The sequence below is a fragment of the Sceloporus undulatus genome, chromosome 6 (assembly GCF_019175285.1).
Source record: "Sceloporus undulatus isolate JIND9_A2432 ecotype Alabama chromosome 6, SceUnd_v1.1, whole genome shotgun sequence".
Lineage (NCBI taxonomy): Eukaryota > Metazoa > Chordata > Lepidosauria > Squamata > Phrynosomatidae > Sceloporus > Sceloporus undulatus.
In genome coordinates this window covers 57247340-57272011 of record NC_056527.1, presented here as the reverse complement: position 1 = coordinate 57272011, position 24672 = coordinate 57247340, and the positions used below count along the sequence as shown (strand labels likewise).

Below are 24672 nucleotides of genomic sequence, written 5' to 3'. Positions count from 1 at the left end.
AATCCATCCACCCCAACCGTGAGCTTGCCATCTGCAGATTTCTGCATCTGCAGATGGCCTCTCCCAATTCACCCCAATGGCAATGTATGCATGTGGCTGTACCACTGTGGCTACATGCACAGTGCACTGCCATCAATACTAACGGGAGGTCCTGCACTTTTTGGCATCTGCAAGGGGTCCGGAATGGGATCTCTCTAGATATGAAGGGCCAACTGTATGTACTCTTGCACATTCAACTCAGTTTGCAGCATTTAAGGTACACTGGGTCCCTGGTATCTGCTGCGGTTTGGTTCCATGACCCTCTGTGGATACCAAAATCCATGGGTGCTCAAGTCCCATTAAATACAGTGGCATAGTAAAATGGTGTCCCTTCTATAAAACTGCAAAATTAAAGTTTGCTGTTTGGAATTTGCACATTTTAAAAATATTTTCAAACTGTGGATGCGTGAATCCATGGATAAAAAAAATCTGTGGATAAGGAGGGCTTAGTGCAGCAAGCTCCAGTGAGGGGGGGGGGAATTGTGACATGAACCCTGTTTCTGCCTGTCGCAATGGGGAATGCTCACAAGAGGTAGTAGACAGCTGCATCCCAAAAGATAGGGGAACAGACCCCCATTAATTGCAGTGGCTGCTGCCCAGTAAATGGGGGTAGCGAAGTTGAGCTGGAATTCATTGCTTAGCACTGTAACTATGGTGCTTACTCATAATGACCATGTACGATTCTGGCCTTTGGTCTCTACTTTCTTTGGTTATTCTAGCCTTTCTTATAACTCAAAGACTGCTCTTGTGGTGGAAAGTGACACCTAAATTTCAGAAATAAATTAAGGAATAGGTGCCATTGTTTTAATAGTAGTGTTTATTGTTTATTGCTTGGCTATGAAACCCACTGGGTGACCTTAGGCAAATCACACTCTCTCAGCCTCAGGAGAAGGCAATGGCAACCCTCCTCTGAACAAATCTTGCCAAGGAAACCCCATGACAGGTTCACCTTAGAGTCGCCGTAAGTTGGAAATGACTTCAGGACACACAACAACGACAGCTTATCGTCAAATAAATAGGACTGTTGTCTGAATCAGACCACTAGTTGCCCATCCAGACTTTGCTTCAAAGATGAGCTTATTACGTGGTCTTAAGCAAGCTACTATTTACTCAGTTACTGTTTATGACGGTATTAATCATGCTGATCTACCTCACAGGGCTGTTATGAAGATGGGAGATAATTATGCCATGTGTTTTGAATAATTTAGGTTGCAATCACTATCAACATTAAAGAAAATGCAAGCATGAAGAATGGGCCAGTGTAGCTGAAAGTCCACATGGATCTGAGCAGGAGTGGAGAAAGTATGATATTGACAGCCAGATTTCATGTTTCTTGCCCTGTTAAAAATAGCTGTCTGTTGTCAGATTTTCTATGCCAGCCATAGTCTTAACATCTGTGAGACAATTATTAAATTACTTTTTCCAAGATGGAAATTAAGATACTCATATGAGAAGAAAAATACATGACAATGCCAAAAGGTAATATCACAGAACATAAGGAAAGACTAAAAAAGAAACACAGGGCAGAAAGGAGGAAATAAAAATGTGAATTAATATTTTTTCCCCCAAAGTCATGGTTTTCAGCCATTCTGTGGCGATGAATACATGGCACTAGTTTCAGGTCAGCTACAGAACATGGAGAGCTATTATTGCACTGCTCTAAGTTTTTTTCTTTCAAAACAAAACTTTAGCCATATTGCTAAGGAATAGCAAACACTAAAGCCAAGAAGGTTTCAATATTTTAATATCCTCACAGTGTGCCTTGCAGCTACTGTTTTTGCCCCTTCCTTTGAATAAGTCTTCTGCTTGTTCTCTGAGCTGAAGGAAAGAAGTGCTGAAGGAGGTGGTTATGAAAAAAGGACAGATTTGCTGAAGCTAAGCCTAATTCATTGCTGTGAAAAATGTTAGGACACGTTAAGCCCTACTGTAAGTAATCATTATATAATCATGTTCCAAAAAATGTGCAGAGAAGGGAGTCGCCTAGCCTTGACCCTTGTCTCTTTAGTTCCCTTGCTCTCTACATGAAGAATGCAACAAATCTGAATAGGGGAGCTTACTCTGCATATGGATAATCTCTACACAACTGGGTCTCCAGTCACATAGGGAAAATCCCTGCATAGGGGAGGCTCTACCATTCAGACCAAACTGATTTCATCCCTCCTTCCTTGTTGCCAGAGCATGCATAGTAAATGGTGTCTGCATAGGGCTGTAATGGCTGGGAAGAACCATGAATGTTCTCAATGGAGGATGGGGACAGCATTTGTCAAGTAAATAGTTAAATGTATCACGTAAAGGAAATCGCCAGATTTATCTAGGTTCTCTCATCTTTGTTCCAAACCAATCGTAAAAACTCACAGTATGACACCATATCCATAGAACTGGTACCCTGGTTTCATTTACCCACATCCAAAAAAAGAAAAGAGAAGAGAAGGAAAGAAGTTTTCTCTAAGCATTTTCTAGGTCCTCTAGCATTATTCTGTCTTATGTTTCCAGTAGAAGTTGACCACAGAGTTGTCTGAGGGACCTATAAATACCTATAGAGGTCATTTTCCCAGGAATTTCTAGGTCCTACTGCATTATTCTATGGTCAACGTCCTCCAGAAGTCATTCATTTTGATATGGTTCACTATTATCCACAGTTCTGCATTTCCATGGCAAGTCTGGGAATGTATCACCCATGGATACAGAGTCTGGAATGGACTTCTGAATTTGATGGCTGCAGCCCAGTGGACACTTACCTTGAAAGAAACCCTACTAAACATCCTGGGACATTTCTAAATAGGAAATGTTTTAACTATTTTCAAGGAAACCATTTGTTTCTTGGTTGTTAATATTACCCTGGGGTTATTCATCAACTGGCTTTCTTGGCTTATAAAATAAATGTCATTTATTTCATCCATATTAGTCTTAATCTATTTTTGGACTCTGACATTGTATAGTATGTATATCTGCTCTTTTCCTACTGCAACTGTTGTTCTTGTGTGGCTTTAAATCATTTCGACCTATGGTGACCCTACGGAGACCCCATCATGGGGTTTTCTGGGGCTGAGAGTATGTGATTCACCCAAGGACACTCAGTAAATTTCCATGGCTGAGGAGGAAATTGAACCTTGCATAGGGGAGGCTTTACTATTCAGACCAAATTGATCACAGCCCTCTTCCCTTGTTGACAGAACATGCATAGTAAATAATGTCTGCGTGGAGAACTTTGGTCTCCAGAGTCGTAGTCCAATGCTCAAACCACTACACCACATTGCCCTTTTAAAAAATTGGTTCTCTGGGATTCTGCTGCAGTAGGAAAAGAATTGTTCCTTCTGAAGTTGGCTAAATGGGTTTCTGGGTTTATGGTGATGTGTTCAATTGAGCACTTACCCCATCTCCCTGTTTAATCCCAGCTAATTCTTCCCTCTCGCCCGCCTAAGTCAGCAGAGACTGAATATCAAACTACCATGGGGCTGTCTCCAGTCCATACATAGGTCAGGTCCTTTGAACATATCATAGGCCTGTTACAGACTGCCAAAATAAAGCTGCTTCGGGTCTCTTTGGAGGTATGCTGTTTAAATTATGCATGCACCCTAAGAATCCGGAAGCTGCACCAAAGCTGCACTCCAGTGCTTAGGAATGGAGTGTGGCTTTGGTGCAACCTCCAAAATTTTAATTCATCTTGTGAAGGTAATTTTCCATCTTCTTTTCTTATTACTTTTTCAATAAAATTTCCCCACATTTCATCAAAATCATTTCCTTTCCATAATCCTTTCTTCACTTTCAATTTACATGTTAATTTATCATTAATCGCTATTTGCCAGACTTCTTTATACCAATCCCCCAGTTCCACATTTATTTTCATTTTCCAACTTCTCACTATGATTAATCTCACTGCTGAAAGTAAATTTGTTACAAGACTTCTTTCTTCTTTTTTCCATTTTGCATCATTATATAGTAATAGCAATACTATATTTGGTTTTCTTTCTATTCTTATATCCACAATATTTTCAATTTCTAATACTACTATTTCCCAATTTTTTTTTACATATTTACATTGCCACCACATATGTACTATATATGATCCCACTTCATTACATCTTCTCCAACAGTATTTTGAATTATTCTTATCTATATTGTGTAATCTCACTGACATTAAAAGTACCATCTTATAATAATTTCCCAAATTTTATTCCATTCATTTTCACAAAATTTACATCCTAGTTCTTCTTCCCATATTTCTTTCCAAAAATTTGGGTTTATTTTTTTTCTTTTTTTCTCTATTAATATTTTATAAATTTTGCTAGTTATTCCTTTCATATTTTCATTTTCCTTTAATTCTTTTCCTTTCTGAATTATTTGTTCAAATTGCGTATATTTTTCCTTTTCTATATTCTTTTTCTTACAATTTTCAAACCATTGTTCTATTTGAATGTAATGAAACCATGACATTTTTATTCCCTTAGGTTTTTATGTTTTCTCGTCCTATTTTTAATTCTATCCAATTTTCTATTACATATCTTAATTGATTAGCCTCATAATATCTCTTTATATTAGGGAAGCCTAACCCTCCCTTTCCCTGGGATCTATACCAAAATTGCTTATTTATTCTAGTTCTTTTTCCTCCATTACAATATACGTTTATTAATTGTTGCCACTTATTTAATTCAGCTTCTAATATTTTTAATGGTATCATTCTGTAGTTTGATGTTTTGTGAGAACTTTTGGACAACCTTTTTTTTTTAACTAAACAGGTAGGAGTTCTAAGGGATTTGCTCTCAGTAAATTATCTCAGCTGTCCCTATCCTGCATATGGTGCCTCACTGCCACTTTGTTCTGGAAACAAAGAGAATTCAGTCCCAGTGCAAGAACATGAAGGAGGATCTTGTCAGGGCACAAAGACCACAGTCTGCTTAGTGACTTAATGGTGCAACCAAGTGCTATGCTCAAAAAAGAGTCAGAATTGCTTCTTGTTCCATGAAGCCCTTGTGACCTTCCTGGACACTCACTTCTGCCCCCAGAGCCCTGCCACATCTTATTCAGCAAAACCCTCAATTTTTCCGCAAAGACATGATCACTCAATAAGAGCCAATTAGGTCTTTGCAAATGAGATGGTGGTGTGTGTGTATTGAAACAGATTTAATTTACCTTAAATCTGCAAGTGAAAGTAACAAAAGCAAAAGTAACTTCCAATGCACCAAAATGGTTGCAGCATCAGAGTAGTGAGGCTCTGTAGCATGGGGCTCTCCAAGTTCCAAAGCATTGATCCTGAACCATTTTAACTACTTTCTCTGACATTATGTAAAAGGTATCCACTATGGCTGTGCAATGGTAGCCAGATGTTGCTTGGTGAAAATCTGCTTTCCCCCAGTTAAATAGAGTCAAAGAATCATAGAGCTGGAAGGAACCTCATAAGCTGAGTCCAACCCTCTGTCCAATGCAGGCACTCCAACTGTATCATCCACAGCAAGTAGCTGCCCACCCGTCTTTAACAAAGGTGTCCAGAGAAATTGGCCCCACACCCCTCTAGGTAATTCGTCCCATTGCTGAACTGCTCTTACTGTTGAGAAATTCCTTCCCATGTTCAATCAAAATTTGTCCCCTATAACTTAAAAATATTTGGCCTGGTCAAATGCTCTGGAGTAGCAGAGAACAACCCTATATCCTGCTCTCAGTGCTTCAGATATTTAAAGATTGCAATCATGTCTCTTCTTCAAGCTGAATATGCCTTCCTCAACTTTTCCTCACATGTTCTCCACGGACTGGAGCAGACAGGCAGGGAAGACCAGCCTGAGTCTGTTCCAGTTGGAAACAGGTCAAACCCCACTGACTGCAAGGCCCACTCCCAAGTTGGGTTGTGCACGCAGGGGCTGATCGGTGCCACCAGGAGTCAGTTTATCCTGGCTCTTTTTTGCTTCAGTCTTAAGGACTGAAACATGGTGCAGCTTCCGGCTGCTTTGGAAGCATGCATCGTTTAAACAGCATGCCTCCAAAGTGTCTGGAAGCATCTTCATTTGACTGTCTGTTTCACCCCAAAGCCTCTTATCATAATAATAATAATAAATAATAAAAGTTTTATTTGTATACCGCACCTTCCTTAGATCAGGGCGGTTTACACACATTATACATATGCATTCAGTGAATTAAAAACAAAACACACCATACATTACACAGTAAAAATAGAACAGCTAAAACCCCATTAGCCCATCCTCATGGCCACGGAAGAGGAGGGAGGCCCTTAGGAATTTTTATGGGGGGAATGCTTGCTGAAATAAGAAGGTCTTCAGGTCCTTCTTAAATTGGGCCAGGGAGGTAGTCATCTTTGTTCATCTTTGTTGCCCGTCTCTAAACCAGCTCCACCTCGTCTATATACTTCTTAAAAAGAGATGCCCAGAACTGAATGTAGTACTGAATAAAGACCAAGTAGCATAGAATATAGTGGGACGATTACTTTTTTTGCTTTGGAAACTATAGTTCTCTTAATGCAGGCTAAAATAGTATTAAAATTACACTGCTTTATCACATCCAACTTTTGATGAAGAATAATCCCAAGGTCTTTTTCACATGTACTACTGCTAAACCTCTGATAGACAGCAGGTGGCATGAGGATGGTTCCTTCTGAGCCATGACTCAGCTAGCAGATGCCAGTTCCTGGACTTCAGTGAAAACACTGGCTGAACCTTATGCTCCACCAACATCAAAGTTTAAATTAGCCATTCTCTTCCTTTTGAACAACACAGCTTTTTTGCAGTGACAAAATCTTTCCATCTCTCTCTCATTTAAAAACAGTACATTTGCACTAACTCACATTTATTTATCTAGTTTTTAAATCAAGAAAGCTGCAAAGCAGAACCATCTTATTAAATTGATGTTTTCAATGCTGCAGGTAGACACATGCTGGAGTTTTGTTTGTTTGTTTGTTTGTTTGAAAAAAAACAACTTCAGAAAATGACTCAAGAGGCTATTAATGGAGAGTTGGAAGCAGGATCTGTTTTCATAGACCTGCAAACCAAACACATCCATACACTTTTAAAAATCAGCAAACTATTTCCAAAGTTGAAAACAAAAAGAAAACAACTTTGGGGAAAAGTAAATTTGTTGCAGCACAACAATGGCTTGGCGATGGGAAATGCACAATAAGCAATAAGGAAAGACAAGGCATAAGTTAGGTCCTGTACAGACCGGTGCAAAGTGCCGGCCTGTGGGTGAGCTGTGGGCTGAGCATCCCCATGCTCCAAACCCTAACTGCACCGGCAAGGCACCATTTTGGCATGTGTCCATTCACACAGGGCATGCCATGATGATGCACCTCTGGCACAGTGCCTAAATGGTGCAGCACTGAAGGGGCATCATCATGGCATGCCAGCACGCCTATCATGCCCCTTGGAGGGAGCTACAAGGAGCCATTTTTCACAGCATTTTTTTGCTCCCTCCAGAGTCCGGATCGGTGCTGCAGCATGCAGTTGCCGCAGCACTGATTTGGGACAGAAAGGGGTGAATTTGTACAGCCTCTTCGTTATAATCCACTTTCTCTGGGGACATTTTTCCCACTTTCCTTGTTCACATCACTGAGGAAGCTATGCTTCTCTTCTGCTCTTTACTGCCTGTGGATTTTTTTTGCAGTAATAAGAATTGTATTGAAGAAACATGGGCTGATTGTAACTGGAGAACAACATCACTTGGCTCACCATCACCACCCAATAAAATTGTGCAAGAGGAGGAAGGATGGTTGGATCTGAAAAGCCTTGTCTGAAAGAGCCCTTTCTTACAATCACTTCTTGTGGGTGCTAAACCAAATTACAGATTGCACCAAAGGCTATTGGGGCAAAAAAGGGATAGTGGCCATTTCCTCAGTTTTAATAAAACAAAACCTTGCAGCTGACCAGTTGTGTCATTTGCAGTAAGAAGAACACACAGGTGTTTGTTTTTAACAGCAGAGAGCAGACATAAAGAGAAATGTGATAGTCTTTATATTAGTAAAACTGTAGTCCAGGGGCCAAATTGGCCCAAGATGCTTCTCTGCCTGAGGCACAGAAGAAGATAACCCTGCTTTCACTCCATGTATCAGAATTAGACCAGACATCTATTTTAGAGGACAGTGACCTCTACCAATGGTGTCACAAGGCAGGTGCAGGGAGTGCGGAGCGCACCAGGTGACATCCTATGGGTGGGGTGACACTACTGCTCCACAAACATCTTCCTTTTGACAGAAATAAGCTGTGGCATTCACCTGTGTCCCTTTAAAATGCTGAAGAGATGGTGTGAATGGGGCGAGGCTCAGTGGGAAGAGAAAGGAGAGGCTCCAGGTAATTTTTTAAAAATTTAAAGTTTATAAAAATTTACTTGTTAACTTTTATTTTTTTTAAAAAATAATATAAAATTTAAATTTTTATTCTTTTAAATTTTTCTCTAAAGACATCACCTTTCACCAAATTTTTCCTTCAGACATATGAAACTATGTATATGTCAATGCATTTAGGCTGTGTATACTATAATGTAATTTGAAGGTATAATTTTAGTTTTACTAGTTGTCTGTGCATTACTAAGGATTCTGTATTGCGTGGTGTGGGAGGAATTCAACGTGGGGAGTGACACCATGAGTAACCGCACTGGGTGACTCTGACCCTATTGATGCCACTGACCTCTACCAAATCAGAGCAAAACTTGCTAATGTTAAGAGTGCATAAATGTTGAGTGAGGAGATTCAGAGGAGAAGAGAAGTGATGCCAGCACTGCCCAACTGCCAAGCCTCTGCCATGTGAAGTTGTTGCCTTGCTCTGCCTGTTGCTATATGGAGTTCCATCTTTTCATCTCTCTGCCTTGCTAAGCAAGGAACACTACTGAACACGAGCATAATGCCACTGACAATTTATGATGATGACTTTCAGTTCTGTCTATACATTTGTTAAACCTTTGTTCCTAGCGTGCTTTCAATTCTTAAAGTTAGCTATTAAATATGTAGAGTTCTGTTCCTCAAACTCCCACAGAAGCAGCTGTATAGGGAATAAAAACACGGCATCTGCCCAATACATCCACATGAGGAGAAGCTAAAGAAAGCAGGCAAAGTTAGAAGAAGGCTTTATATGAACTAAAGAGAATTACAGTAGACCAGCTCAGCCAGCTGACCTTCATAGAAGTATCAAGAAAGGATACAGACTATATAGATAGATATAGGTATTTGCTATTGCATTTTTCCTACCTGAGACAAGGAGAGATGCTTCTGAAATTTTCTATCTCAAGCTGCTATTTACACTGTAGAAATAAGGCAGTTTGACCCCAGGCAAGCAGGAACTGTGGTGGTGGTCAGGCTGAGATTCATTACATAGCACCGCAACTATAATGCTCAGTACACCTATCTCCCATACAAGATTCTGGCCTACATGTTTAATTTAAATACTTACTATGAAACTGCCTGGTAAGGCTAATTTCAATAAATAAAAATAAGAATGAATAAGCTGCAGCCAACCTTGGATTTACACACCCCCTTCTTCCTCTTTCACAACCTTCTGGTTCTGATTTTAGATAAATCCTGTTGAATCTGAACTTTGGGGACTTTAGTTTGTTATAACTGTTGTGAGTGAAGAACCTAAAATCTGGAACTAATCTCAATATGTTATCCCTAAAAAGAGTGTGAACCAATAAAAGTTCCCTGTGTTTATGTATTACAAGAACTGTGGTTACTTTCAAAACAGAAGTGATGACCGAGTGAAATGAGATCAATGTGTTGAGTAATTTGTTGAAGACATTGCAAAGATGAAGGAGAAGAGAGGAGAGGATCAAAGATGTTGCTTGTATTTTCCAAAACAGACTTATCATTTTAAACTGGGCTATGACTAAGTGGAACCACAACTGGACCGACAATAGGATGATTTTGTATAGATAGGTGGCCCTTAGAGGAGTTTCTGTTAGAGATGCAAAGTCTGCAAGTCTTCAAGAAAATAGTAAAATTTCAAGAAACCTAAAAGCCACCTTGGATCCCAGTTTGAGAGAACGGTAGGATATAAGAGCAATAAAATAAAATAAACGATTGTTGTAAATCAGCAATCTTGTGCCCTATTTTCTCCCCATCTCCTGAATGAATATCTCAAAAAGTCCTCGAAAGAGTTCAGTGAAACACAACAGAAATAACAGTTTTGAAAAGAATTGCTGTGCAATTCAAGCAATTATTTGATAAAATATTAACAAGCACACGGTCATTATGCCATCGCATTGCACAGGCAAGCAATTATTCTAAATAGCATTACAAAGCTAGGACAAATCATTCAATGGATTTTTACAAGAGCACATAATTGCTCAATACTGTGTGAGACAAAACTGTACAGAGCACGCAATGTTTATCTGAAGAACCTGTGCAGAGCTACTTCCCACCCAAAGGAAATTACTGTATTTCCCAGACTTTATTTGCTCATTTATTTGCTTGACTTTAGAAAGAACTATTTGATTATCTTTCTTCTACAAAAAACAAAAAAGAGAGAGAGTCTCCAGGTAAATATTAGGAAGAACTTGATAGCAACAGCTTCCTGGCAACTGCTGTTCAACGGTAGGCTACCTTGAAAGGTGATGGACTCTCCTTCATCGCAAGTTTTTAAATAGAGATTGGATGGCTACCTGTAAGGGATGTGTTAGCTTCAAATTCCTCTTGGCAGCGGCTTGGACTAAATGACACTTAGGACTAAGGAGTTTATCCCATGAGGAAATAAACTGGCTCACCTATTCTGGCTTCAATTCTGGATCTGGGATGCTCCCGGATGTTGTCATAACTAAATCGCCACTGATCTAGCCATGATGCGAATGCCCGGTTTCATCCCTGGTCAAAGCCTTTCTCAGCCCGCACTTTTTCAAAGTCAGGGAGCTTCTAACTTCAAAAAAATGGCCAGCTGAGTGAGGCTTTGACCCAGGATGCATTGCGGCTAGACCGATGGCGATTTAGTTATGATAACATTCGGGGGCATCACGGATCCAGAATTGAAGCTAGAAGAGGTAAGCCGGCTTATTTCCCCACAGGATAAGGTCCTAAATAACACTAAATGATTCCTTTCTGCCTCTACAGTTCTATGGTTCTATGATTAAATTCCTCTTCGACTGATGAAAAGTAAAGTTTAAAGTTTTTCCTAGCTACAAATCCTTTAGTCCAAATGAAAACTACAACAGAAAATGTCAAAAAGCTGCAACGGAAATATCACAAGAGATGAACAAAGACAACAGAAAATTCTGACACAAAAAGAACAGATTGCATGAAAAAGAGTAAATCATGAGAAAGGCAGCAGATCAAAGGAATTATTATAAGCAATGAAGAGTGTATGAAGACAAAAACAGAAATATGCTACCAGTGAAAATATAAACATCACCTTCCCAAACTGACAGCTATCTGGGCAAAAGCAATAATTCATTCTATTGAAGTGAATCATACTTAAATTTAGACTGACTTGTTAGCTTTGAGGAAAATAGTGCAAAAGCTAGAAAATCTGACAGACTCACACAAGTGATAATGGAGTAAACACATTCAGGTGTTACACTAAACCATAGTTTATCATGGCAAGAACACTTCTAGTGTAACTATAAAGAAGAGATTAAAACTTTTGTTTCTGTTTCCCATTAACCTAAGTTTATCATGCCGCCTGAACTCTAAACAGCCATCTGGGTTAATTATGGTTTGTAGACAAGCCATCTTCATATTTCAGAGTGTGAAGTTAGCTTGCTTCAAACAAACCATAGTTAACATTACAGTCTGTCAAGCCAGAAAAACTGAAGTTTAATCAAATGTGGTAGAGAAAGTTTCAACACACTTCCTCATGGTTATAATGGAAGAGAAGAGGGGAGATAGGACCCAAGACAGGCTCTGACTTCCAAAAGACAGAAGTGACCAGGAGTATAACTGTTTAGAGTATTCCCTAGCTGGAGCCAAACGGCTCTTGTTTTTATTATCATCTTTCAGATAAGTTCTTCTTCCTTCTGCAAGTGCTTCAGGTGCACAATCTTAAATTCAGAAGCTGCCAAGCAAAATTCAATTTAATAGGATGAGACAGCAAATCTATTACTAAATATTTGTACTTGTCAAGGCCTGTCAGAAAAGCACTAAGGTCCCAGAGGATTGCTTCTGTTTTCCTACTGCTAAACTGTGTCACACAGAATTTGTCGTTTGACAGACAGGTATTATTTGCCTTGCCATTTTAGACCTACTATGGCCCTGTTCATAGTTTAAAATGAAATCATTTCAGGAAGAAGCTCACAGTTCATTGGGTGACCTTGCTATAGGCAATACATGGGGAGATAATTCAAAAGAATGTATATTTTTTCAGACTCTGAATGTTTTTAGGTGGTTTATTCATTTATTACATTACTTTCTTTGGGGGGTTATATAAACAATGAAGGCATGTATTAAAATAAGAAGACAGGCTGGCATTAATTATAACATGAAATTAGAAAAAAAAAGTGACAGAAAGAGTAGCCAGAAAAATCTGTTTTAATAATTTGATTTACTTTAGAAAATGGGAGGTTTATAAACTGGTACTAGCCAGACTCTTCTATGGCTATTTATTTTTGGGAGTTCACATTATGCCTTGTAAACAATGATATTCTGGAATACAGTCAGCCCTTCCTATCCACAAATTGTTTTATCCATGAATTCACAGTTTTTAAAATATTTTAAAAACATATAAATTTCAAAAAGCAAACCTTGATTTTGTCATTTTATATAAGGAACGCTTCCTTACTATGCCACTGTATATAAAGGGTCTTGAGCATCCATGGATTTTAGTATCCACAGGGGGGTGCTAGAACCAACTCCTGATGGATCCCACTGTAATTGCCTGTTGCTTCTGACTCACAGTTGTGCCCCATAGCTTTTGCATAAACATGGATGCTTGAGAAAATGGAACCAGCTAGCATGGCAATGGGCCAGTACATACTGACACGAAGCGATGTGATGGCGGTTGGTGGCGAAATAAGGGCTCAGTGTCCACATTCGCCAAGTGCTTATAGCGGTGCCGTTATGTCATAAGGCTGCGGCCCCATCTGCACGAGGCACAGCCTGGTGATGTAAGGGTGTCAGAGCTCTACCAGGAAACGGCATCATTATGATGCCGTGAAAAGGAGATGCGTTTCAAAGCTTTTTGATCCGGATTGTTGCCGCAGCCGTGCCTCTGACCGTCCCTTTCTTGTGCCAATATGTCTTCCTTCAACAGGCCCTTGCTTGCCTCTCTTCTAGCCCCTGACATTGCTCTCAGATGCCCAATGAAAGACAGAGTATTTGATGGCTCTCTCAGATTTACCTGATAAAGGACTGCAGAATTATGGATAACAAGAATATTATTATAAAGCTTCTTAAATGTCATTTCTAACAATAGACTGAAGAATCTATGATGCCCATTTTGTTTTGTCCTTAAACCCACCGAGGTTGCTGCCACACTTCAGAATTAATGCAGCTTGACATCCCTTTAACTGTCATGGCATCTTCCTATGGAATACTGGTCTTTGTAGATTATTGTGGCAGCAGAGCTCTTAGATTATTATTATTATTATTTATTATGCTTTATTTATATAATGCTGTAGATTTGCACAGCGCTGTACATACAAACAATAAAACAGATAAGAGTAAACCTGCTCATGCTGTACAATCTAAGAAATAATAGTATAATAGCATAATAATTGGAAAGGGCTAAATAGCTCACAAAACTACAAATCCTACAATTCCATAGCATTTTACCTGGTAGTTAAAGCAGTGCCAAACTGCATTATTTCTGCAGTATAGATGCAACTCCACTCCCATGTTCTCTATCTACCCAGTGCTGGAACGAAGCCCTCCAATACATTCCCCAATTGAAATTTGGCCCTGGGTCAAAAAAGGAAGTTTCCCGCCCATTATGGAATCCAATACACTTGAATTTCACTAGAGTTTGCGCTATTGTGCATTTTGAAAGAAGTGTTTTTCCTTGAATTTGACAAAATATTTCTGTATAAGTAGATATTAAACAGCATCATATTTAAAGCTGAGCTTTGGCTCCATGTTCTCTCATGCATATGAAATTGATCAGGACCAGAGCTTGAAAAGGTTATTTTAACTGAGTGCAGTTCCCAGAATTTGCCAACAAACATAGTCAGTGATCATGCTGCTTGGGAGATTCTCAGAGTTATAATCCCCAAAAGTAACTTCTCCAAGTACTTGTTTGGATAGAATTTAGGGGAGTATTTGACCTTTAGAATCTTCTGCCTAGGAAAATTCATACAGGCATTTCTTGAAGATGTCTCATCCACAGAGTTGCTATGAGTTGAAGTTAATACAAAGGCAGTTAACAACAAAAACAACAACAATTCCTTTGACAATTGTCAGGCAGAGAAGGAGAATCTCAATTTATTGACCTGTTGCTACTATGCTCAGTTTTTGGTCTATTTCTATGAATTTTGTAATGCTTTGTTCTTCCAGGATTATTTAGCCCCCATTTTGAATTCATTTACCTTTACTTGCATATGCAACCTAAACTACATGAATGAGATGTTCTAGATGTTGTAAAATATTACCAGGCATGATATAGTCTTATTTTGACCAATCCAATCAGAAGTCTGGAGAACATTATGATGTCAGAGTAAGTACTAAGATGAATGACCAAACTGATAAAAATAAAGCAGTCTGCCTATCTGTCTAACTAAAACATCACAGTCAGATTAGTGAAGCATGTAAATACCCTTTATTATTGAACTTTCCTATTCACCACAAAGAACAATTGATCAAGCCAAGGATTAAATCTAGGACCTGGACGTTTTCCCTCAGCTCTTTAATCCAATGGCCTATCATCCATAGTTTATAGCAGCCTTATATCAACACACTTCTTGTGCTTGAGAACAAAGCAAATGTTAGCATATTGATTATGCAAAGATACACATGTTACTGAGTGTGTGTTTAAGTTGTTCAGGACTTCACCTTTAACATCTCAGAAGCTGAAATGGCTTAAAATTGTGTTTTTTATCCAATAATCAAACAGTCAATCACCACCAATTGTAGTTTACTAGTGATAGATGCAAAATGTGGTTTTCTGCACCACATACAAATTATGACATGAGGAATCAGACTGATGGGATGAAAGGGACCACAAGTCTGGTAACTTAAATACACTCCAATATTTCACAGTTGAAAACTGAGACATTTGTGACTCAGTGACCTCAGACTGTGGTCAAGAGGACCAAAGTTTTTAATAAGGAAGAACCCACAAGTTACGAGATGCTGCAGCAGTTTGCTTTGCCCTGAGTCTACAGGCGAGTACAGCTGAAAAAGTGGGATGGCAAGGAGTTAACTGGAACTGTCTCTGCCAAATTGGGACAATTGGATGGAATGAGCTTACTTGCTTTGTTTTAAATTTAGGGGTACAGAAAATTTCAGCCCCAGATGCTGTACACCATCCATAACCAAATGGAGATGTAGCCCCCAAACATCTGGAGGGCCACCCTTGTTTTCCTGCTTTAAGATAAATGCCACCCATGATGGTAAATTAGAATTAGTTGTTTGCACATAATTTCTGACACTATATGAAATGATGAACCTGGACTATGTGACAATTTCTTCATATCTGCTGTATGTATTTATTTCTATTGTAATATATGCAATAACCATGGTTGGTAAACCCATAGCTCTACAACAACCAGATGTGTATGAAATGCCTTTGGAATTTATTTACTTTTGGAGCAGTCTTAGAGAATGAGAAAGTTTGCATTATTTATACTACAGCAAAGCCTGCTCTCTATGTCTCAGCCAGGCTATACCCATATTTAAGTCTGGTAACTTGATTATTTATTTATTAAAACATTTTTATTCTGCTTTTCTCCTTCAATATAATGCACTCAACAGTGCTCAGAGGGGGATAAAGGCAATCCAAAGTACAAAAAATTAATAATAATAACAACCAAATAGTAAAGAAAAAAGCAAAATAAACTAAAGCAGTTCTTCCTGATTTGTGGCAATAGCTGGGTGTGCTGGAAGAACTGATCTGTGGATCACTGGCAGTTCCAGGTAAGGAAAAGAAAAAAAAAAAGAAAATCCTTTGGTAAGTTACTACCAGTAACTTACTTATGCACAAAAAAGAGGTATTAGGAATTTCAGGGAAAGTCAGGGAAAGGTTTACAGGAATAAATACTCAAAAATATTTAGCAAACCCTTGCCTCCAGATAGGACCCATAACAACCTAAGAAACAGAGAGCAAACTCATCAGCAAAAGAATTGTGATTTACAGGGGGACAGAAAAATGGGAAAAAGTGAAATGGAATGTAATCCACTCCACGCTGCACTATTTTTGCTGTGGTGTGTGTTGTTCCATTCTGTTGCAAGCCCCGTATGGTCTGCAGTGCAGCTCAATACGCCATGGCTCAGCCCCAAACCCTGGTTCTTTCTGGGTCCTTTGAAAAATCCACTCTACAAGGCTGGCCCTACCATTAGACAAGCTGAAGTGGGATGCATCTACACTGTAGAAATAATGCGGTTTGACACCACTTTAACTGACATGGCTCCATCCCACAGAATCCTGGGATTTGTGGTTTTGTGAGGCACCAGCACTCATTGACAGAGAAGCCTAAAGTCCTTTACAAACCCCAGGATTGCATATGATGGAACAGCAATTAAAGTGGTATCAAACTGCATTATTTCTGTAATGTAGATGCACCTGTGGTCACCATAGGTAACAGATTTTGGTTGGCAATTAGAAGAGATTGCAAAAGCAAGCTCTGGATCACACAGCCTGCCCATATTCCCATCTGCTGTGTTAGCCTTCTGCCTTAATTGTCAAGTGCCAGTTTATTGTACATTGCATGGGTGTGTGGGAATGCCATCTTTGCTTCAAGCAGCAAAACATCTTGGGCCAGTCCTGCTGCATAGTGATGACATACTCAGAACATCACAAAATGCCATTCTGGCTTTGTTCAGTTGGTTCAGATATTTCTTCTGGGAAAGGTGATATTCAATTTTCTCTTTTTTCTTTACTGCGCAAAAAGAATTATCACTGGAGACAGAAAAATGTTCCAAAATCATCCCTCCCAAAAAAGTTAGCTGGAATAGATCTTTCCCTAATAATTGTCAGAATCATCATAATTATAACTCCTCCTAGTTCTGATGCTGAATATGTTTGTGCTATGATCTATGTAGTCAAAAAGAGGATTATTGGTAGGACAAGAAATACTACCTTGACATGGTAAGGCAGCCAGTCGATGACTTGTAAATCCGCTTGCAGCACCTCACATCTGGCAAAAGATCAAAACACTTTTTTAAAAAACTGTCACTGATACCCCACATTGGCTACATGACTTGGAAGGGACTGGAAATGTCATCTTCCTTTTGCCCTGATAGCCAGCTCTTTTGTTTAAAGCTGCATCTGGCTGTCAAGGTGGGTTTGGAGGGCATTTACAATAATGCCAATAGTAGCACAATGGTGACCACATGGTATTACTGAATAAAGAGCAATTACAGATCTGTAGGTTACGATTATGTAACTGCAAAACAAAATGCCAAGCTGTGTTTACATTGTCTACCAAAGGTCTCCTCCCAAATCTTGTACTTTTCCCTTTGTGAACCTAAGCATGAATGCACGGGAAACACAAAATGACATACTGGGCTCTTCCAGTCTTGGAAGTGTGAGTAGTTCCTTGGGATTTGCTAAGTTTTTCTGGTTCTTTTCCCCCTCTGCATTTGCTCATTCTGTTTTTGTGGGATGCATGGGCTGTTTGTAACAATTACTTTGTTTTGTGCTAGGGCACTTCCAAAGGCTTTTAAAAACCAAGGTGTGGTTTGCTGTTTTTTTCTTCCTTAAAGCTATCGTACTATAATACAAATGTGCCATTTCACTGATGTACAAATGTACTATAACACTATGACTCGGGGGGGGGGGGGGGGGGGGGGAAGAAAGAAAATCTCCACTTATGCCCTGTCTGGAAAAGTACCCAATGGTCCAAAGTAATCCTTTTTGGGAAATGGAGGAAACCAAATGAATGCAAGCAAGAAAAAATATTTAAAGTAAACAGATCTCCATTCTCTGCTTAGAGCCAGGAGGCATGTGTGCTCAGGTTGTGTGTCAGATTGAAAATCCACACCAAACAGTATTTTAATATTAATGAAATAGAATGCAGATTGACATGTATATTCTGAGTAGCAACCCCAGTGGGAAAAACAGGTATCTGTTTAGATATGCACTGAATGCATTGAAGCGAATGCATTATCTTCAGAAAGGGAAGATATTTAAATGCAATGGAACAGTTTTATGCATTCACAAATATTTTGTTTCTTTTGAAATCCCTGTTGTGTGTTTTGGAGCATTTGGCAGAGAAACAATGCAAATGACAAAAGGGAGCAGGTATTCTCAAAACCTGGTCCCCTTCCCCAACACCATTCCCTTCTCCTTTTGTGTCATGTCTTTTTAGATTGTAAGCCTGAGGGCAGGGAACTGTCTAATTAAAAATAATAATAATTGTAAGCCTCTCTGATAGCCTTTAGGGCTGAAGAGCGGGGTATAAATACCGTAAATAAATAAATAAAATAAAATAAAAACCCGGTTTTTCCAGATACTAGTTTTCTAGCAGTTGAAAAGAATTGATTCTGAAACGTGTTCAACAAGTGGGAACGATGGATCTGAAATCTCATCATTCTGGAGGGGAGGGACTAATGGCAGAGGGGTGTTTACCATCCATCCTCAGTTTTGGCAGATACACCACCACCACCACCCTCAGTGCTGACTCTATGCTTGTGGTGTGACATATGGGCACATATATTTTTTTAAAAATTGATAGAAGATTCAGTTAATTGATTTTGCAGCTACAGTACTTGCAATCAGTGAGGCAAGTAGCTGCAAAAACAATTAAGTGAATCTCTTACCAATTTTTTAAAAATAAATTGATAGCAGATTTGTTTGATTGATTGATTGATTGATTTTGCAACTACTTGCAATCAGTGAGACAACTGGTTGCAAAACCAATGAATCAAATCTTCCATCAATTAATTTTTTTTTTTTTACTAAGGCCAGGTAATACCTTCTTGAAGGTCTGGAGCGGCAGTGGCATTTTTTGCCCTGCAGGGAAGCCGCAGCCGCCAAACTGTGCAGATTCCCTGCAGAGGAAAAAGAACCCACAAAAAGCGGGTTCTTTTTCTGCTGTGCCAGTTATGTCCGAATGCGCCAATGGCACAGATTCGATTGATTGATTGATTGATTGATTTTGCAACTACTTACAATCAGTGAGACAACTGGTTGCAAAACCAATGAATCAAATCTTCTATCAATTTAAAAAAAATTACTAGGCCAGGTACATACCTGCATGAAGGTCCGGAGTGGAAGTGGCATTTTTTGCCCTGCAGGGAAGCCGCAGCTGCCAAACCGTGCAGATTCCCTGCGGAGGAAAAAGAACCCACAAAAAGCGGGTTCTTTTTCTGCTGCGCCAGTTATGTCCGAATGCACCAATGGCACACTCGTGATATAACTGACACAACACGACGTGCAGACGCTATGTGTCCATTATGTCATAATGCCGGCACCCTGTGTGCACGGGGCACCGCCATTATTCCACCGCCAGTACATGCTAGGGTTAGGGACCATGCGGCTGCTGTGCGGTCCCATAACCCTAGCATGGTGCGAGCACGGCGCTTTTGCGCCATCTGTAACGCGCCTCAGAAACCTGATGTAATCCTTCTTATTTGTAATAAAACTTTCTTAAACTCTGTTAGCCTCAGGGTGCTTTTGGTAACTTGGTACATCCACAGAGGTTCTTTCTTTTTTCAGAGGGAGGGAAGAGACAAGTGATTTTACTTTACTCATATTTCTGCTTTTCACTGGGAAAGGTGGAAAACAAGGTGCTGGGGAGGGCATAGATACTGCTCCTGTTTGGCTACTTAGGCCATGAGATCATCAAGAGAGGCTCTTCTTTTGGTCCCATCACCATCACAAGCACAGTTGTAGGGGATTCAAGAGAGGGCCTTGTTGGTGGCTTTCCCTAGACTGTGGAAGTCCCTTCCCAGAGATGCCAGAATGGTCACCTCTCCACTGTCCCTCTGTCACCACGCAAAGACCTTTTTATTCTGATGTGCTTTTAGGATGGAACGCTTTTAAAGAATTGACTGATGGTGCTGTATTGTTTTAGACTGAACTGAATGAGTTGCTTTTTATCTTTTAATTGTATTTTATCTTTTCAAATGTCATTTTAAATCATTTAATATAGTCACTAGTTAAAGCTCATTTTAATACTCATTATTTTATAAATTTTTAGCTGTATTGTGTTTTTAAATTGTAAGTGTTCTTGAGTCCCAATTTTGTGAGAAAAGTGGGACAATAACAATAATAACAATAGCAAAGACCATAGAATCATAGAGTCGGAAGAGACTGCAAGGGCCAGGTATTAAAGATGTAAATTCCCAGAAGCCCCACATTATATACTTTGCGGTGTGTAAAAGATGTAAACCTTTAAAATCTTGGTCTAAAATTATGGGATCCCGAGATGATACACTATTTAGGTGCACTGCTGGGCACACATTTAGTAATAATCCTATATTCTGTCTGGCAGAAAGCCAGCATGATGTAGTAGTTTGTGTGTTGGATATGGACACCAGGAGACCAAGATTTGAATCTCTGCTAGGCCATGAAAACCCATAGAGTGTTATTGGGCAAGTCACTCACACACATACACACACACACACACACACACACAGAGAGAGAGAGAGAGAGAGAGAGAGAGAGAGGAAGGCAATGACAAACCTTCTCTGAACTAATCTTCCCAAGAACAAACTGTGATAGAGTCACTGTAAGTTGGAAATGTCTTGAAGGCACACAGCAGCAACAAATTCTGTCTAGCCTGTGTGGATAAGAGGGGAGGTGATGGAAGAAGTGTAGTTTGGCTGTCCATTCAATTCAATGGGAATATACATTTTTCACAGGTGTACAATTGCACCAGTTTTGGGATCAAGGGCAGGCTCTGAGGAGTAGAACCTCAGCTATTTCTCACTCCTCACTCCTGCACCTGTTTTTGGCCCCTGTTACAGCCGATCTGTGCCAGTAATGAAGTTAAATCAGTGTAACATGCATGGTTCCACAAAAAGAAAAAGAGAGTGCATCGTTGATAGAAATGCACTGGCAGGTCATCAGAATTCTATCAGTTCATTTTAGGATGTGGATTGATACACATAGAAGTTCACTTCACACTATAATAAATAATTTAGCCTTAAATGTGCTGCTATATTTCTCCTCTCCCTTTCTTTTGCCCTTTTCTGCTGTGACAGACTAAAACAGCTATCTCTATGCAAACCGCTTCTATGCATGATGATGTATTGCTGAATGTATGACAAAGACGCTCTGCTAATGGTCCATCTCCAAAATCTGATTATTCAAGAGGAACAATCCTCTTGGTATCTTAAAGCTCTCCATTCAGTATAGACTGATGATATGATTGTGCTATTAGGGCTTTAGGATTTTTGAAAACAACACAAGCAGCAAGAATACCCCATTTCTCATTTCTCATTCAGAGCATTCCTCCAGCTCAGTGCAAGCATTTGGACTGAATACACATTTCCTTATGTGAGCAGCTAGCTCTTGCCTATTAACAGTGCAGTCCTCTGCATATCTAATAAGGATGGACAGATCAGTCTGTTTCTAGGCCATGCCAGTTTTGCATACATTAATTCATGCATATGTTCTGGCCCTGTTCTGCGTCAATCTGTAATTATTTCAATTGTTCAAAATTTGCATTTAACTTTGTATTTAAATGGTATTGCAGAATGCAGTTCCCTCCCATATGCATTTTGTCTGCATTACTCCTGAAGTTTGACTTTTTGCATATCTCCTAAAATATGTAGTTTATGTACATTTTAATAGTCCACTTGAATAGAAAACAGTGTGTAAAATTTGGAAGTTGAGCAAAATGCAAAGGATAACTGCATTCCAAGTCTGTACATTTGTCTGGGAAGTATAACTTGGGTCCAGATCTTCAGACATACCTACTCAGAAGTAAGAGCTGTTGAGTTTAATGGAATTTACGCATATATAAGTATCTGGTAAAGCAGGTGATATAGACAAGAAGGAACAGATTGTTTATAATGGGTTGTTGTTATTATTGTTGCTGTTTTTGCTGTTTATACATGGTTCTTGGAATGCATCCCTCTCTTAGTTCCTCTGGTTTTTGTAGCTCTCAATTATGTATAATTGCTCAGAATCTATTTGCAATTCTGCAGCATTTTCTTTGGTGCTCTGCAATAGAATATTTATGAAAGGGCAAGCAGAATGACCAGATTGCTCCAGAAAACCACCTGGTTATAATGAGATTCCATGGCAATGTTAGTATTTAACCATGAGCAACTCTTGGGATTAAAAAATATACATAGTGTAAGGGAGTGATAATGTGGTCACTGTCAGACCTGCACCTCCAACAATCAAGTGTCCATCTTACTCTTTGTAGGAAGCAATGAAAGATATTTTAAAAATACTGTAGAGACATTCTCATCCTGTCAACAAATGTCACACAAGTCATAAATCATCCTTTTCTTAAAAAGGGAAATACTGAGAATGGGATTTAAATAGCCAGTTAGTTATATTTCATACCATGCGTTTCATGAGGATTGTTGTCAAGGCTGGCCCTATCATGAGTGAGACAGAGCCAACCCAGACAGCTAGCGGTAGACATCATGAAAGGGTACATTGTTATTTAAGCATTTCTTAATGTATTTTTTCCACCAAGAAAGGCAAACTGCAGTTGTGATACTGTCGGCCTTTGGTGCCAAAGTCACTTGGCTTGCCTTAGACAATGTGCTTTGTGATTTAAAGGAGGTGCCATTTTAATTTAATCCCAAGAGTTGCTCAGGGTTTGCTTCATAGAAACATGACTTGAACCAGCTCCACCAAGGAGCTGGCTTTGGGTTCCTCCTTTCACCACTCACATATTACTGAAGCCTCTTTTCTATTTACTACAGAGCAGCCACCAGCACCCAGCATTCTTGTGAGATTTTCTGCAAGCAGTGCCAAAATAATTTGACTGGTCTACAAAACTATGTAAATTTCCTGGGTTCAAATGGGGTGGGATGTACTGTATTCAGGCACCAACTCTTTTGATCTTCTCATTTTGATATCATAAGCAGACCAGGACTAGTTCCAAGCCTGGCACTGGGAACTACATATAGCGAAGAGCATCTTTATTTCATATAAATCCTTCAATTCAGAACATATTTCCTCAGATATAATGTTGATTTTAATTAGATTTACATCCAAGAAAGTGTGGTTGGAATGTGTTACCCCAAAAGGTAGGGGGACTTGGGGTCCCCACCAATCATGTCATTGTCTCCTTAAATTCTGGGGAAATTGCTTAGCTCAAAGGAGGCCTGCAAAAAGTGGGTAACTAAGGGATCGATTCACCTATGTATACAACTACTAACTATGAGAGAACTCCAAATTTGGTGAATCAAGGTGGTTTTAATTATGCAAAAGTGCAAACAACACACACAATAGCAATTCAGTCAGAAACACCAACAAGGCTGAATGAAACAGATGTATGGAATATTGGATAGTGGAGGTTTACGGTAGAGGGGTGATGTTTACCAGTCCTGAAGAGGAATCCACAAAAAGTGGACTGTGGTACTGACAACATCTGAGGATTACATAGAAGGAAATAGTTTTGGATTGTTTGATAAAGCTCCAGCATTCGCTTGCAAATTGGGCATGTGTAGGGTGGATATTTATATCCTGTTAATTATTCCGGAAGGATATCTTAACATGGCCACATGAAACACAAAGAGTTCCCACAGGACTACAAAAAGGGGCCAATTACGATTGATGGTCTTAACTCCAGATTAGCAAAACCATGATTGGATCTGGGACAGTTCCAAGATAGTTGGGCAAGAAGAGTGGCTGGGAACCTGGCAGGAGGTAAAGTAGAAGTTACAGTAATACTCAACTTAGTGCAATGGGATCACCTTTGTCTCCAGTGCAAGAGGATATGCAGAAAGCCTAGAGAGAGAACAGAGTGATCAGCAACCCATTATGCTTTTATTAGGATATTAGCAAGATCCTCCACATTTCTTCAGGCTAATGTGGCTTTCCCATGTGAAACATCCTAGTGTTCCAAAAGTCATCATTACCTCTTAAAACATGCCTGCCTCTAGATATCAAAATTTGAAAATATGAAAACCCATATATAGTGCAGGAGGTGTTGGGTATTCTAACAAATGTTCCAGTTTTGAGTCCCAGCTTTGGCAAAGGTGGAGTATAAAGAAGAGAAGAGAAGAGAGTAGAATTCCCTAGCATCCCTAATTCACCAGAACAATCATGATTTTTTTAAAAGATCTGAGGGTAGAAGGCAATAAACTGAGGTGACAGGAGGAAATTTCATCTTGAGTGCAGGAGGATACAAAGAATTTACAAATTTTATTCCAAACATGAACTTTTTAAGGTGCTGATTCCAAAAGAGGTTCAGGACCTTGGATAGCTTGACTTCTGTAATGCGCTCTACACGGGGCTACCATTATGCCAAATTCGGAAACTTCAATTAACCCAAAATATGGCAGCCAGATTAGTCACTGGGAAATCTAGAGGTGACCTTGTAACACTGATTTTAAAATCTCTTCACTGGCTGCTTAGTAGTTTCTGGGCTTTAAAGCTCTTCATGGCTTGGGTCCAGCTTACTGGCAGGATCACCTTCTTCCATATAATCTGC

At 39.4% G+C, this 24672-nt stretch overlaps 1 long non-coding RNA gene across 3 annotated transcripts in view; it reads right to left on the bottom strand.

The window, feature by feature from the left end:
• The window catches only part of LOC121933209, a 34101-nt gene extending 15493 nt beyond the window's left edge, over positions 1–18608 (bottom strand). Inside the window, exons 1-2 of one of the 3 annotated variants that reach the window (XR_006104481.1) lie at positions 17609–17728; positions 17184–17241 (exon numbers count right to left, since the gene is read on the bottom strand). This is a non-coding gene — a long non-coding RNA (uncharacterized LOC121933209). Of the gene's footprint in view, positions 1–17183; positions 17242–17608; positions 17729–18511 lie in introns of those variants that run through there. The other 2 variants (XR_006104482.1, XR_006104483.1) reach the window with 2 other exon arrangements.
• Positions 18609–24672: the final 6064 nt, after the last annotated feature.